Here is a 13,826-nt window from a genome sequence, read left to right as displayed (position 1 = left end):
AAAACCAGGAAACGTATCACCTCGCGGTGTTCAGGAGTCATGCACATGGTAACCTGAGTCCAATACTGCGGTTTATTTGCTGCCAATGGTGTAGCATCAATACCCCTAAGAGGAATAGGATTTTCTAATGGTTCAAGAGTAAATCCACAGCGCTTAGCAAATGAGAGATCCATGAGACTCAGGGCAGCACCTGAATCTACAAACGCCATGACAGGATAAGATGACAGTGAGCAAATCAAAGTTACAGACAGAATAAATTTAGGTTGCAAATTACCAACGGTGACAGGACTAACAACCTTAGCTATACGTTTAGAGCATGCTGAGATAACATGTGTAGAATCACCACAGTAGTAGCACAAGCCATTCCGGCGTCTATGAATTTTCCGCTCATTTCTAGTCAGGATTCTATCACATTGCATTAAATCAGGTGTCTGTTCAGACAACACCATGAGGGAATTTGCGGTTTTTCTATCACATTGCACCGAATTAGGTGTCTGTTCAGACAACACCATGAGGGAATTTGCGGTTTTGCGCTCCCGCAACCGCCGGTCAATTTGAATAGCCAGTGCCATAGTATCATTCAGACCTGTGGGAATGGGAAAACCCACCATAACATTCTTAATGGCTTCAGAAAGGCCATTTCTAAAATTAGCGGCCAGTGCACACTCGTTCCAATGTGTCAGCACGGACCATTTCCGAAATTTTTGGCAATACACTTCAGCCTCGTCCTGCCCCTGAGACATAGCCAGCAAGGCCTTTTCTGCCTGAATCTCAAGATTGGGTTCCTCATAAAGTAAACCGAGCGCCAGAAAAAACGCATCAAGATCAGCCAATGCCGGATCTCCTGGCGCCAGCGAAAAAGCCCAATCCTGAGGGTCGCCCCGTAAGAACGAAATCACAATTTTTACTTGCTGAGCAGAATCTCCAGATGAACAGGGTCTCAGGGACAAAAACAATTTACAATTATTCACGAAATTCCTAAACTTAAACCTGTCTCCGGAAAACAGTTCAGGAATCGGTATTTTAGGTTCTGACCTAGGATTTCTGATAACATAGTCTTGTATGCCCTGCACACGAGTAGCCAGCTGGTCCACACTTGTAATCAAGGTCTGGACATTCATGTCTGCAGCAAGCATAGCCACTCTGAGGTAAAGGGGAAGGAGAAAAAAAAAAACTCAGAATCTTCTTTCTTATAATCCCTCTTCTGCAATGCATTAAACATTTAATACTGGCCTGGCAAACTGTTGTGACCCCAATGGCGAGGGTCTCAGAGGAACGTGGAAGTCTGCAGAATACAAAAATCCAGCTCATAGGGCAGTGGTAACTGGGTTGACCATATATCTACTCCTAACGCCAACACTAGAAGTAGCCGGGGATCATTCCTACGTTGATTCTAGATGACACGCGCCAGCCGGAGAATCTAGCTACCCCTAGTAGAGGAAAACAAAGACCTTTCTTGCCTCCAGAGAAGGGGACCCCAAAGCTGGATAGAAGCCCCCCACAAATAATGACGGTGAGGTAAGAGGAAATGACAAACACAGAAATGAACCAGGTTTAGCACAGAGAGGCCCGCTTACTGATAGCAGAATGAAGAAAGGTAACTTATATGGTCAACAAAAACCCTATCAAAATCCACACTGGAAATTCAAGAACCCCCGAACCGTCTAACGGTCCGGGGGGAGAACACCAGCCCCCTAGAGCTTCCAGCAAACGTCAGGACACAGATTTGGAACAAGCTGGACAAAAATACAAAACCAAACCAAATAGCAAAAAGCAAAAGGCAGACTTAGCTGATATAACTGGAACCAGGATCAGTAGACAAGAGCACAGCAGACTAGCTCTGATAACTACGTTGCCAGGCATAGAACTGAAGGTCCAGGGAGCTTATATAGCAACACCCCTAACTAACGACCCAGGTGCGGATAAAAGGAATGACAGAAAAACCAGAGTCAAAAAACTAGTAACCACTAGAGGGAGCAAAAAGCAAATTCACAACAATCCTGCATTGCTTAATGTAGATGCGTTTTTTCTGGTGCTTGGATTGCTTTATGACGAACCGAATTCAGTGGATCAGGCAGAGAAAATCTTGCTAGCTTTGTGTCAGGGTCAGGATGAAGCGGAGATATATTGTCAGAAGTTTAGAAAATGGTCTGTGCTTACTCAATGGAATGAGTGTGCCCTGGCAGCAATTTTTAGAAAGGGTCTTTCTGAAGCCCTTAAGGATGTTATGGTGGGATTCCGCACGCCTGCTGGTCTGAATGAATCAATGTCCTTGGCCATCCAAATTGATCGGCGTTTGCGCGAGCGCAAAATTGTGCACCATTTGGCGGTGTCCTCTGAGCAGAGGCCTGAGCCTATGCAATGTGATAGAACTTTGACCAGAACTGAACGGCAAGAACACAGACGTCAGAATAGGCTGTGTTTTTACTGTGCTGACCCCACTCATGCTATCTCTGATTGTCCTAAGCGCACTAAGCGGTTCGCTAGGTCTGTCACCATTGGTACTGGACAGCCTAAATTTCTTTTGTCTGTTACTCTGATTTGCTCTTTGTCATCCTACTCGGTTATGGCATTTGTGGATTCAGGCGCTGCCCTGAATTTGATGGACTTGGAGTTTGCCAGGCGCTGTGGTTTTTTCTTGGAGCCTTTGCAGTATCCTATTCCATTAAGGGGAATTGATGCCACGCCGTTGGCCAAGAATAAACCTCAGTACTGGACTCAGTTGACCATGTGCATGGCTCCTGCACATCAGGAAGATATTCGCTTTTTGGTGTTGCATAATTTGCATGATGTGGTCGTGTTGGGTTTACCATGGCTACAGGTTCATAATCCAGTATTGGATTGGAAATCAATGTCTGTGTCTAGTTGGGGTTGTCAAGGGGTACATGGCGATGTTCCGTTGGTGTCAATTTCTGCTTCCACTCCTTCTGAAGTCCCTGAGTTTCTGTCGGATTACCAGGATGTATTTGATGAGCCCAAATCCAGTGTCCTACCCCCTCATAGGGATTGTGATTGTGCTATAAATTTGATTCCTGGTAGTAAGTTTCCTAAGGGCCGACTTTTTAATTTATCTGTGCCAGAGCACGCCGCTATGCGGAGTTATATAAAGGAGTCCTTGGAGAAAGGGCATATTCACCCGTCTTCATCACCGTTGGGAGCAGGGGTTTTTTTTGTGGCCAAGAAGGATGGTTCTCTGAGACCCTGTATAGATTACCGCCTTCTCAATAAAATCACGGTCAAATTTCAGTACCCTTTGCCTCTGCTGTCTGATTTGTTTGCTCGGATTAAGGGGGCTAGTTGGTTCACCAAGATAGATCTTCGAGGGGCGTATAACCTTGTGCGTATTAAACAGGGCGATGAATGGAAAACAGCATTTAATACGCCCGAGGGCCATTTTGAGTACCTGGTAATGCCATTCGGGCTTTCAAATGCTCCATCTGTGTTTCAGTCCTTTATGCATGACATCTTCCGAAAGTATCTGGATAGATTCATGATTGTATATTTGGATGATATTTTGGTCTTTTCGGATGATTGGGAGTCTCATGTGAAACAGGTCAGAATGGTATTCCAGGTCCTTCGTGCTAATTCCTTGTTTGTGAAGGGGTCTAAATGTCTCTTCGGAGTTCAGAAGGTTTCCTTTTTGGGCTTCATTTTTTCCCCTTCTACTATCGAGATGGATCCTGTTAAAGTTCAGGCCATTTATGATTGGACTCAACCTACATCTGTGAAGAGCCTCCAGAAATTCCTGGGCTTTGCTAATTTTTACCGTCGCTTCATCGCTAATTTTTCTAGTGTGGTTAAACCTTTGACTGATTTGACAAAGAAAGGTGCTGATGTGGTGAATTGGTCCTCTGCGGCCGTTGAGGCTATTCAGGAGCTGAAACGTCATTTTTCTTCGGCCCCTGTGTTGTGTCAGCCAGATGTTTCGCTCCATTTTCAGATCGAGGTTGATGCTTCTGAGATTGGAGCAGGGGCTGTTTTGTCTCAAAGAAGTTCTGATGGCTCTGTGATGAAGCCATGTGCCTTCTTTTCTAGAAAGTTTTTGCCTGCTGAGCGTAATTATGATGTTGGCAATCGGGAGCTGCTAGCTATGAAGTGGGCATTCGAGGAGTGGCGACATTGGCTTGAGGGAGCCAAGCACCGCGTGGTGGTCTTGACGGATCACAAAAATCTGACTTATCTCGAGTCTGCCAAGCGGTTGAATCCTAGACAGGCTCGATGGTCGCTGTTTTTCTCCCGTTTCGATTTTGTGGTCTCATACCTTCCAGGTTCTAAGAATGTGAAGGCGGATGCCCTTTCTAGGAGTTTTGTGCCTGATTCTCCGGGAGTCCCTGAGCCGGCTGGTATTCTCAAAGAGGGGGTAATTCTGTCTGCCATCTCCCCTGATTTGCGGCGGGTGCTGCAGGAGTTTCAGGCTGATAGACCTGACCGTTGTCCAGCGGAGAAACTGTTTGTCCCTGATAGATGGACTAGCAGAGTTATTTCTGAGGTTCATTGCTCGGTGTTGGCTGGTCATCCTGGGATTTTTGGTACCAGAGATTTGGTGGCTAGGTCCTTTTGGTGGCCTTCCTTGTCACGGGATGTGCGTTCTTTTGTGCAGTCCTGTGGGACTTGTGCTCGGGCTAAGCCCTGCTGTTCTTGTGCCAGTGGGTTGCTTTTGCCCTTGCCAGTCCCGAAAAGGCCTTGGACGCATGTTTCCATGGATTTTATTTCAGATCTTCCTGTCTCTCAAAGGATGTCTGTCATCTGGGTGGTTTGTGATCGCTTTTCTAAGATGGTTCATTTGGTACCCTTGCCTAAATTACCTTCCTCCTCTGATTTGGTGCCATTATTTTTTCAACATGTGGTTCGTTTGCATGGCATTCCGGAGAACATTGTGTCGGACAGAGATTCCCAGTTTGTCTCTAGGTTTTGGCGGTCCTTTTGTGCTAAGATAGACATTGATTTGTCTTTTTCTTCGGCTTTCCATCCTCAAACAAATGGCCAAACTGAACGAACCAACCAGACTTTGGAAACCTATCTGAGATGCTTTGTTTCTGCTGATCAGGATGATTGGGTGACCTTCTTGCCATTGGCTGAGTTCGCCCTTAATAATCGGGCTAGTTCGGCTACTTTGGTTTCGCCTTTTTTTTGCAATTTTGGTTTTCATCCTCGTTTTTCTTCGGGGCAGGTTGAGCCTTCTGACTGTCCTGGTGTGGATTCTGTGGTGGACAGGTTACAGCAAATTTGGACTCACGTAGTGGACAATCTGACGTTGTCCCAGGAGAAGGCTCAACGTTTCGCTAACCGCCGTCGTTGTGTTGGTCCCCGACTTCGTGTTGGGGATTTGGTTTGGTTGTCTTCTCGTTATGTTCCTATGAAGGTTTCTTCTCCTAAGTTTAAGCCTCGTTTCATTGGTCCTTATAAGATTTCTGAAATTCTCAACCCTGTGTCATTTCGTTTGGTCACTCCAGCTTCTTTTGCCATCCATAATGTGTTCCATAGGTCGTTGTTGCGGAGGTACGTGGCGCCTATGGTTCCCTCCGTTGATCCTCCTGCTCCGGTGTTGGTGGAGGGGGAGTTGGAGTATGTGGTGGAAAAAATTTTGGATTCTCGTATTTTGAGACGGAAGCTTCAGTACCTGGTTAAGTGGAAGGGCTATGGTCAGGAGGATAATTCCTGGGTTGTTGCCTTCGATATCCATGCTGCCGATTTAGTTCGTGCCTTTCATTTGGCTCGTCCTGATCGTCCTGGGGGCCCTGGTGAGGGTTCGGTGACCCCTCCTCAAAGGGGGGGTACTGTTGTGAATTCCGTTCTCGGACTCCCTCCTGTGGTCATGAATGGTACTTTGGTTAGTTCTGCTCTTGGACTCCCTCTGGTGGCTTCGAGCGGAACTGCTGGTCACTGAGGTTGGCTTTATCAGCTGCTCTCGTTTATTTCTATGCTGGCTTCCTATTTAACTCCACTCAGATCGTTACTTCATGCCAGCTGTCAATGTTTCAGTATTGGTTCACATCTCTCTTGGACTTCTCTGAGGACCTGTCTACTCCAGCAGAAGCTAAGGCTTTGCTAGTTCATTTGTTGTTACTGCTTCCTGAATATATTTCTTAGTACTGCTATTTCTAGTCCGGCTTGCTATCATGATATTCCTTTGCTAGCTGGAAGCTCTGGGGGTGCAGAGTGGCACCTCCACACCGTGAGTCGGTGTGGGGAGTCTTTTTGCTTACTCTGCATGGTTTTTTGTAGTCTTTTGTGCTGACCGCATAGTTCCCTTTTCTATCCTCTGACTATTTAGTGAAATCTGGCCTCCTTTGCTAAAACCTGTTTCATTCCTGTGTTTGTGACTTTCCTCTTAACTCACAGTCAATATATGTGGGGGTCTGCCTTTACCTTTGGGGAATTTCTCTGAGGCAAGGTAAGGCTTCTATTTCTATCTTTAGGTGTAGTTAGCTCTTAGGCTGTGAAGAGGCGTCTAGGGAGAGTTAGGTACGCTCCACGGCTATTTCTAGTGTGTGTGATAGGAGTAGGGTTTGCGGTCAGCAGAGTTCCCACTTCCCCAGAGCTAGTCCCGATTTTGAGTTTACTCATCAGGTCATTCCGGGTGCTCCTAATCACCAGGTCCATAACACCGGGAGCCCTGGGGATATACTTTACCTGTGGGAAGTTATACCATCTAGCTGCCATAACATCACCCCAGAGGACCCCTTAAAGCAGCATCGGTCTCACTGACCGAATACCACAGGTGGCGTCATGAACATAAACTTTATTTAATTTCCCCTTTTTACATGGGCGCCCAGGGCCACGGAACGGGTCAACACCGTGACATCCCCCTGTGAACACCGGAGCCGGTACCAGGTACCCCACGGCACTGGCGGGTGACTCATCTTAGCGTCAAGAACAAGATGGACCGACCCTGAGAATCGGGTCATGTGCACCTAATAAGAGACTGTGCCTAACTGTGTTGTGTTGAGAGAGTTCATTGTGAATTGCCACCAAAACTGCCACCATTATAGCGCCACGAGGAGCGCTGGAAAAGACAAGTGCGCCATCATGGGCGGGAACTAACTGTGTGGCGCGAAAATAATGGAAGCCCACTCCAAATATTACTGTATCATGCGGACATGTCCATCAGCAACAAAGATCCGCCTCCTGATCCTGAATGGCGGAAGAAAGAAGAAGCTCCGTCCCCGCAGGTGAGCACGGGAATGAGACAAGGACACAGCAAGGAATGTGGAGGACGCCATGGCGAGCAGCCCAGACCCGGAGCGTGGGGTGGAAGCTGAGGACTCCCCCAGCTACCAGTATGGAAGCCGCAGCGAGCCGTCACCAGCAGTCCCAGATAGTTCCTGCAAGAAGAAGTGGAGGAGCTGTGCGACCAACTCCTGCGGTTGCAGCTGAGTGCTGAGACCAGGTGGAAGGTGGCGCAAGGAGAAAAGCTGCAAGAACCGCGTCCCATCTGACGGCCCTTAGTACCAGCAGTGGAGACCGGCACCAGAGACTTCGCAGCGGCAGGTAAGGAGACCGACCCTGCCCCGGTAGCCAAGGAACTCTTACTGGGCCCGCTAGCTGTACGACCCTGTTATGGATCCGGACGGATTCAGATCCTGGGGTAATGGGACTGTAGTGTCTAGTACGGTAGGTATTGTTCTAATAAGCTACAGCCAGACTTTGGAATCGTTCAACTATTTCTGTATAAACTTTTATTTATAACTTGTTCCAAATTATTATGCAAATGCTATTTTTCTAAATTTCTGATTTTCCTAAATGGTCGATGCAAATGAGCCACTATTGTTGTGAATTTGCTTTTTGCTCCCTCTAGTGGTTACTAGTTTTTTGACTCTGGTTTTTCTGTCATTCCTTTTATCCGCACCTGGGTCGTTAGTTAGGGGTGTTGCTATATAAGCTCCCTGGACCTTCAGTTCAATGCCTGGCAACGTAGTTATCAGAGCTAGTCTGCTGTGCTCTTGTCTACTGATCCTGGTTCCAGTTATATCAGCTAAGTCTGCCTTTTGCTTTTTGCTATTTGTTTTGGTTTTGTATTTTTGTCCAGCTTGTTCCAAATCTATATCCTGACCTTTGCTGGAAGCTCTAGGGGGGCTGGTGTTCTCCCCCCGGACCGTTAGACGGTTCGGGGGTTCTTGAATTTCCAGTGTGGATTTTGATAGGGTTTTTGTTGACCATATAAGTTACCTTTCTTTATTCTGCTATCAGTAAGCGGGCCTCTCTGTGCTAAACCTGGTTCATTTCTGTGTTTGTCATTTCCTCTTACCTAACCGTCATTATTTGTGGGGGGCTTCTATCCAGCTTTGGGGTCCCCTTCTCTGGAGGCAAGAAAGGTCTTTGTTTTCCTCTACTAGGGGTAGCTAGATTCTCCGGCTGGCGCGTGTCATCTAGAATCAACGTAGGAATGATCCCCGGCTACTTCTAGTGTTGGCGTTAGGAGTAGATATATGGTCAACCCAGTTACCACTGCCCTATGAGCTGGATTTTTGTACTCTGCAGACTTCCACGTTCCTCTGAGACCCTCGCCATTGGGGTCATAACAGTTTGCCAGGCCAGTATTAAATGTTTAATGCATTGCAGAAGAGGGATTATAAGAAAGAAGATTCTGAGTTTTTTTTTTTTTTCTTCTTCCCCTTTACCTCAGAGTGGCTATGCTTGCTGCAGACATGAATGTCCAGACCTTGATTACAAGTGTGGACCAGCTGGCTACTCGTGTGCAGGGCATACAAGACTATGTTATCAGAAATCCTAGGTCAGAACCTAAAATACCGATTCCTGAACTGTTTTCCGGAGACAGGTTTAAGTTTAGGAATTTCGTGAATAATTGTAAATTGTTTTTGTCCCTGAGACCCTGTTCATCTGGAGATTCTGCTCAGCAAGTAAAAATTGTTATTTCGTTCTTACGGGGCGACCCTCAGGATTGGGCTTTTTCGCTGGCGCCAGGAGATCCGGCATTGGCTGATCTTGATGCGTTTTTTCTGGCGCTCGGTTTACTTTATGAGGAACCCAATCTTGAGATTCAGGCAGAAAAGGCCTTGCTGGCTATGTCTCAGGGGCAGGACGAGGCTGAAGTGTATTGCCAAAAATTTCGGAAATGGTCCGTGCTGACACATTGGAACGAGTGTGCACTGGCCGCTAATTTTAGAAATGGCCTTTCTGAAGCCATTAAGAATGTTATGGTGGGTTTTCCCATTCCCACAGGTCTGAATGATACTATGGCACTGGCTATTCAAATTGACCGGCGGTTGCGGGAGCGCAAAACCGCAAATTCCCTCATGGTGTTGTCTGAACAGACACCTAATTCGGTGCAATGTGATAGAAAAACCGCAAATTCCCTCATGGTGTTGTCTGAACAGACACCTGATTCGGTGCAATGTGATAGAAAAACCTATTCCTCTTAGGGGTATTGATGCTACACCATTGGCAGCAAATAAACCGCAGTATTGGACACAGGTTACCATGTGCATGACTCCTGAACACCGCGAGGTGATACGTTTCCTGGTTTTACATAAAATGCATGATTTGGTTGTTTTAGGGCTGCCATGGTTACAGACCCATAATCCAGTCCTGGACTGGAAGGCTATGTCAGTCTCAAGTTGGGGCTGTCGTGGTATTCATGGGGATTCCCTGCCTGTGTCTATTGCTTCTTCTACGCCTTCGGAAGTTCCGGAGTATTTGTCTGATTATCAGGATGTCTTCAGTGAGTCTGAGTCCAGTGCACTGCCTCCTCATAGGGACTGTGACTGTGCTATAGATTTGATCCCAGGCAGTAAATTTCCTAAGGGAAGACTGTTTAATCTGTCGGTACCTGAACATACCGCTATGCGTTCATATATCAAGGAGTCTCTGGAGAAAGGACATATTCGTCCGTCTTCTTCCCCTCTTGGTGCGGGATTCTTTTTTGTGGCAAAAAAGGACGGATCTTTGAGACCTTGTATTGATTATCGGCTTTTAAATAAGATCACTGTCAAATTTCAGTATCCTTTACCGCTGTTGTCTGACTTGTTTGCCCGGATTAAGGGTGCCAAGTGGTTCACCAAGATAGACCTTCGTGGTGCGTACAACCTTGTGCGCATTAAGCAAGGTGATGAATGGAAAACCGCATTCAATACGCCCGAAGGTCATTTTGAGTACTTGGTGATGCCTTTTGGGCTCTCCAATGCGCCTTCAGTTTTTCAGTCCTTTATGCATGACATTTTCCGGAAGTATCTGGATAAATTTTTGATTGTTTATCTGGATGATATTTTGGTTTTTTCTGATAATTGGGATTCGCATGTGGAGCAGGTCAGGTTGGTCTTTAAAATTTTGCGTGAAAATTCTTTGTTTGTCAAGGGCTCAAAGTGTCTCTTTGGTGTACAGAAGGTTCCCTTTTTGGGGTTCATTTTTTCCCCTTCTGCTGTGGAGATGGACCCAGTCAAGGTCCGAGCTATTCTTGATTGGACTCAGCCCTCGTCAGTTAAGAGTCTTCAGAAGTTCTTGGGCTTCGCTAACTTCTACCGTCGTTTTATCGCTAATTTTTCTAGCATTGTGAAACCTTTGACGGATATGACCAAGAAGGGCTCCGATGTAGCTAACTGGGCTCCTGCTGCCGTGGAGGCTTTCCAGGAGTTGAAACGCCGGTTTACTTCGGCGCCTGTTTTGTGCCAGCCTGACGTCTCACTTCCCTTTCAGGTTGAGGTGGATGCTTCGGAGATTGGGGCAGGGGCCGTTTTGTCGCAGAGAGGCCCTGGTTGCTCTGTTATGAAACCTTGTGCCTTTTTCTCTAGGAAGTTTTCGCCTGCCGAGCGAAATTATGATGTGGGCAATCGGGAGTTGTTGGCCATGAAATGGGCATTTGAGGAGTGGCGTCATTGGCTCGAGGGTGCTAAGCATCGTGTGGTGGTCTTGACTGATCACAAAAATCTGATGTATCTCGAGTCTGCTAAACGCCTTAATCCGAGACAGGCCCGCTGGTCATTGTTTTTCTCCCGCTTTGATTTTGTTGTCTCGTATTTACCAGGTTCAAAGAATGTGAAGGCCGATGCTCTTTCTAGGAGCTTTGTGCCTGATGCTCCTGGAGTCGCTGATCCTGTTGGTATTCTTAAAGATGGAGTTATCTTGTCAGCTATTTCTCCGGATCTGCGACGTGTGTTGCAGAGATTTCAGGCTGATAGGCCTGAGTCTTGTCCACCTGACAGACTGTTTGTCCCGGATAAGTGGACCAGCAGAGTCATTTCCGAGGTTCATTCCTCGGTGTTGGCAGGTCACCCGGGAATTTTTGGCACCAGAGATCTGGTGGCCAGGTCCTTTTGGTGGCCTTCCTTGTCAAGGGATGTGCGGTCATTTGTGCAGTCCTGTGGGACTTGTGCTCGAGCTAAGCCTTGCTGTTCTCGTGCCAGCGGTTTGCTCTTGCCCTTGCCTGTCCCGAAGAGACCTTGGACACATATCTCCATGGATTTCATTTCTGATCTTCCGCTATCTCAGGGCATGTCCGTTATCTGGGTGATATGTGATCGCTTCTCCAAGATGGTCCATTTGGTTCCTTTGCCTAAGCTGCCTTCCTCTTCCGATCTGGTTCCTGTGTTTTTCCAGAACGTGGTTCGTTTGCACGGCATCCCTGAGAATATTGTGTCAGACAGAGGATCCCAGTTCGTTTCCAGGTTCTGGCGATCCTTTTGTAGTAGGATGGGCATTGATTTGTCGTTTTCGTCTGCTTTCCATCCTCAGACTAATGGACAGACGGAGCGAACCAATCAGACTTTGGAGGCTTATTTGAGGTGTTTTGTCTCTGCTGATCAGGACGATTGGGTGACATTCTTGCCGTTGGCTGAGTTTGCCCTTAATAATCGGGCTAGTTCCGCCACCTTGGTTTCGCCTTTTTTCTGCAACTCTGGTTTCCATCCTCGCTTTTCTTCGGGTCATGTGGAGCCTTCTGACTGTCCTGGGGTGGATTCTGTGGTGGATAGGTTGCAGCAGATCTGGAATCATGTGGTGGACAACTTGAAGTTGTCACAGGAGAAGGCTCAGCGCTTTGCCAACCGCCGCCGCGGTGTGGGTCCCCGACTACGCGTTGGGGATTTGGTATGGCTTTCTTCCCGCTTTGTTCCTATGAAGGTCTCCTCTCCCAAATTTAAACCTCGTTTTATTGGGCCTTACAAGATATTGGAAATCCTTAATCCTGTATCTTTTCGTCTGGATCTTCCTGTGTCGTTTGCTATTCACAATGTATTTCATAGGTCCTTGTTGCGGCGGTACATTGTGGCTGTAGTTCCTTCTGCTGAGCCTCCTGCTCCGGTGTTGGTTGAGGGCGAGTTGGAGTACGTGGTGGAGAAGATCTTGGATTCTCGCCTCTCCAGGCGGAGGCTTCAGTACCTGGTCAAGTGGAAGGGCTATGGTCAGGAGGATAATTCCTGGGTGGTCGCCTCTGATGTTCATGCGGCCGATTTAGTTCGTGCCTTTCATGCCGCTCATCCTGATCGCCCTGGTGGTCGTGGTGAGGGTTCGGTGACCCCTCACTAAGGGGGGGGTACTGTTGTGAATTTGCTTTTTGCTCCCTCTAGTGGTTACTAGTTTTTTGACTCTGGTTTTTCTGTCATTCCTTTTATCCGCACCTGGGTCGTTAGTTAGGGGTGTTGCTATATAAGCTCCCTGGACCTTCAGTTCAATGCCTGGCAACGTAGTTATCAGAGCTAGTCTGCTGTGCTCTTGTCTACTGATCCTGGTTCCAGTTATATCAGCTAAGTCTGCCTTTTGCTTTTTGCTATTTGTTTTGGTTTTGTATTTTTGTCCAGCTTGTTCCAAATCTATATCCTGACCTTTGCTGGAAGCTCTAGGGGGGCTGGTGTTCTCCCCCCGGACCGTTAGACGGTTCGGGGGTTCTTGAATTTCCAGTGTGGATTTTGATAGGGTTTTTGTTGACCATATAAGTTACCTTTCTTTATTCTGCTATCAGTAAGCGGGCCTCTCTGTGCTAAACCTGGTTCATTTCTGTGTTTGTCATTTCCTCTTACCTAACCGTCATTATTTGTGGGGGGCTTCTATCCAGCTTTGGGGTCCCCTTCTCTGGAGGCAAGAAAGGTCTTTGTTTTCCTCTACTAGGGGTAGCTAGATTCTCCGGCTGGCGCGTGTCATCTAGAATCAACGTAGGAATGATCCCCGGCTACTTCTAGTGTTGGCGTTAGGAGTAGATATATGGTCAACCCAGTTACCACTGCCCTATGAGCTGGATTTTTGTACTCTGCAGACTTCCACGTTCCTCTGAGACCCTCGCCATTGGGGTCATAACACACTATCATGTTCAAATCATCAACCGTTAGAGCAGAGGGTTGCTAGCAACATCCAGCTCCTGCCCCACATATATTAGTGACACTTAGAGCCACCTATTACTGGTATAATGACAACCAAAGCTTTTCCACTGAAATCAAACCAAGGCACTATGCCAAGCTCCAGGATTTCCTCTGCTCTATGGTTATGCTTGGACACACAGAAGCATCAGGTTTTTAATCAAAACATAGAAAAGTTATCTTTTCATAAACTTTTCAGCTCCAAAAAGGAAAACAGCTGTCTTCAGCACAAATGAATAACAAAACAGACCATTTGGTCTCACCAACTTGCTGTCCCAGGCACGTTCCAGACTCTAACATAGACTATCCAGCATGAACTGTCTTTCTCCAGCATCAGCGCAACACCATCTACTGAGGTAACCCTAGACGCAAAATCCAGTAAAAAGTAAAACCTTCTCAGTAACCTATTTTCTCCCAGGACTGACACCACCAAAGCCAGCCACCTCGGTGACAGATAATCCAGAACCGTACCTCCTGCTTTCCTACAGTATAAATCAAATTTTGTCACCATCACAATTCTTG

General features: G+C 47.0%; 1 long non-coding RNA gene across 1 annotated transcript in view; it reads right to left on the bottom strand.

The window, feature by feature from the left end:
• Positions 1–13,826, bottom strand: part of LOC143804561 (uncharacterized) — an 81,647-nt gene that overhangs the window by 39,575 nt on the left and 28,246 nt on the right. The gene's annotated exons all lie outside the window — the stretch shown is intronic.

This window comes from Ranitomeya variabilis, chromosome 2 (genome assembly GCF_051348905.1).
Source record: "Ranitomeya variabilis isolate aRanVar5 chromosome 2, aRanVar5.hap1, whole genome shotgun sequence".
NCBI classification, from domain to species: domain Eukaryota; kingdom Metazoa; phylum Chordata; class Amphibia; order Anura; family Dendrobatidae; genus Ranitomeya; species Ranitomeya variabilis.
The sequence above is the reverse complement of the archived record's forward strand: the minus strand, read 5'-3'. Positions and strand labels throughout refer to the sequence as shown.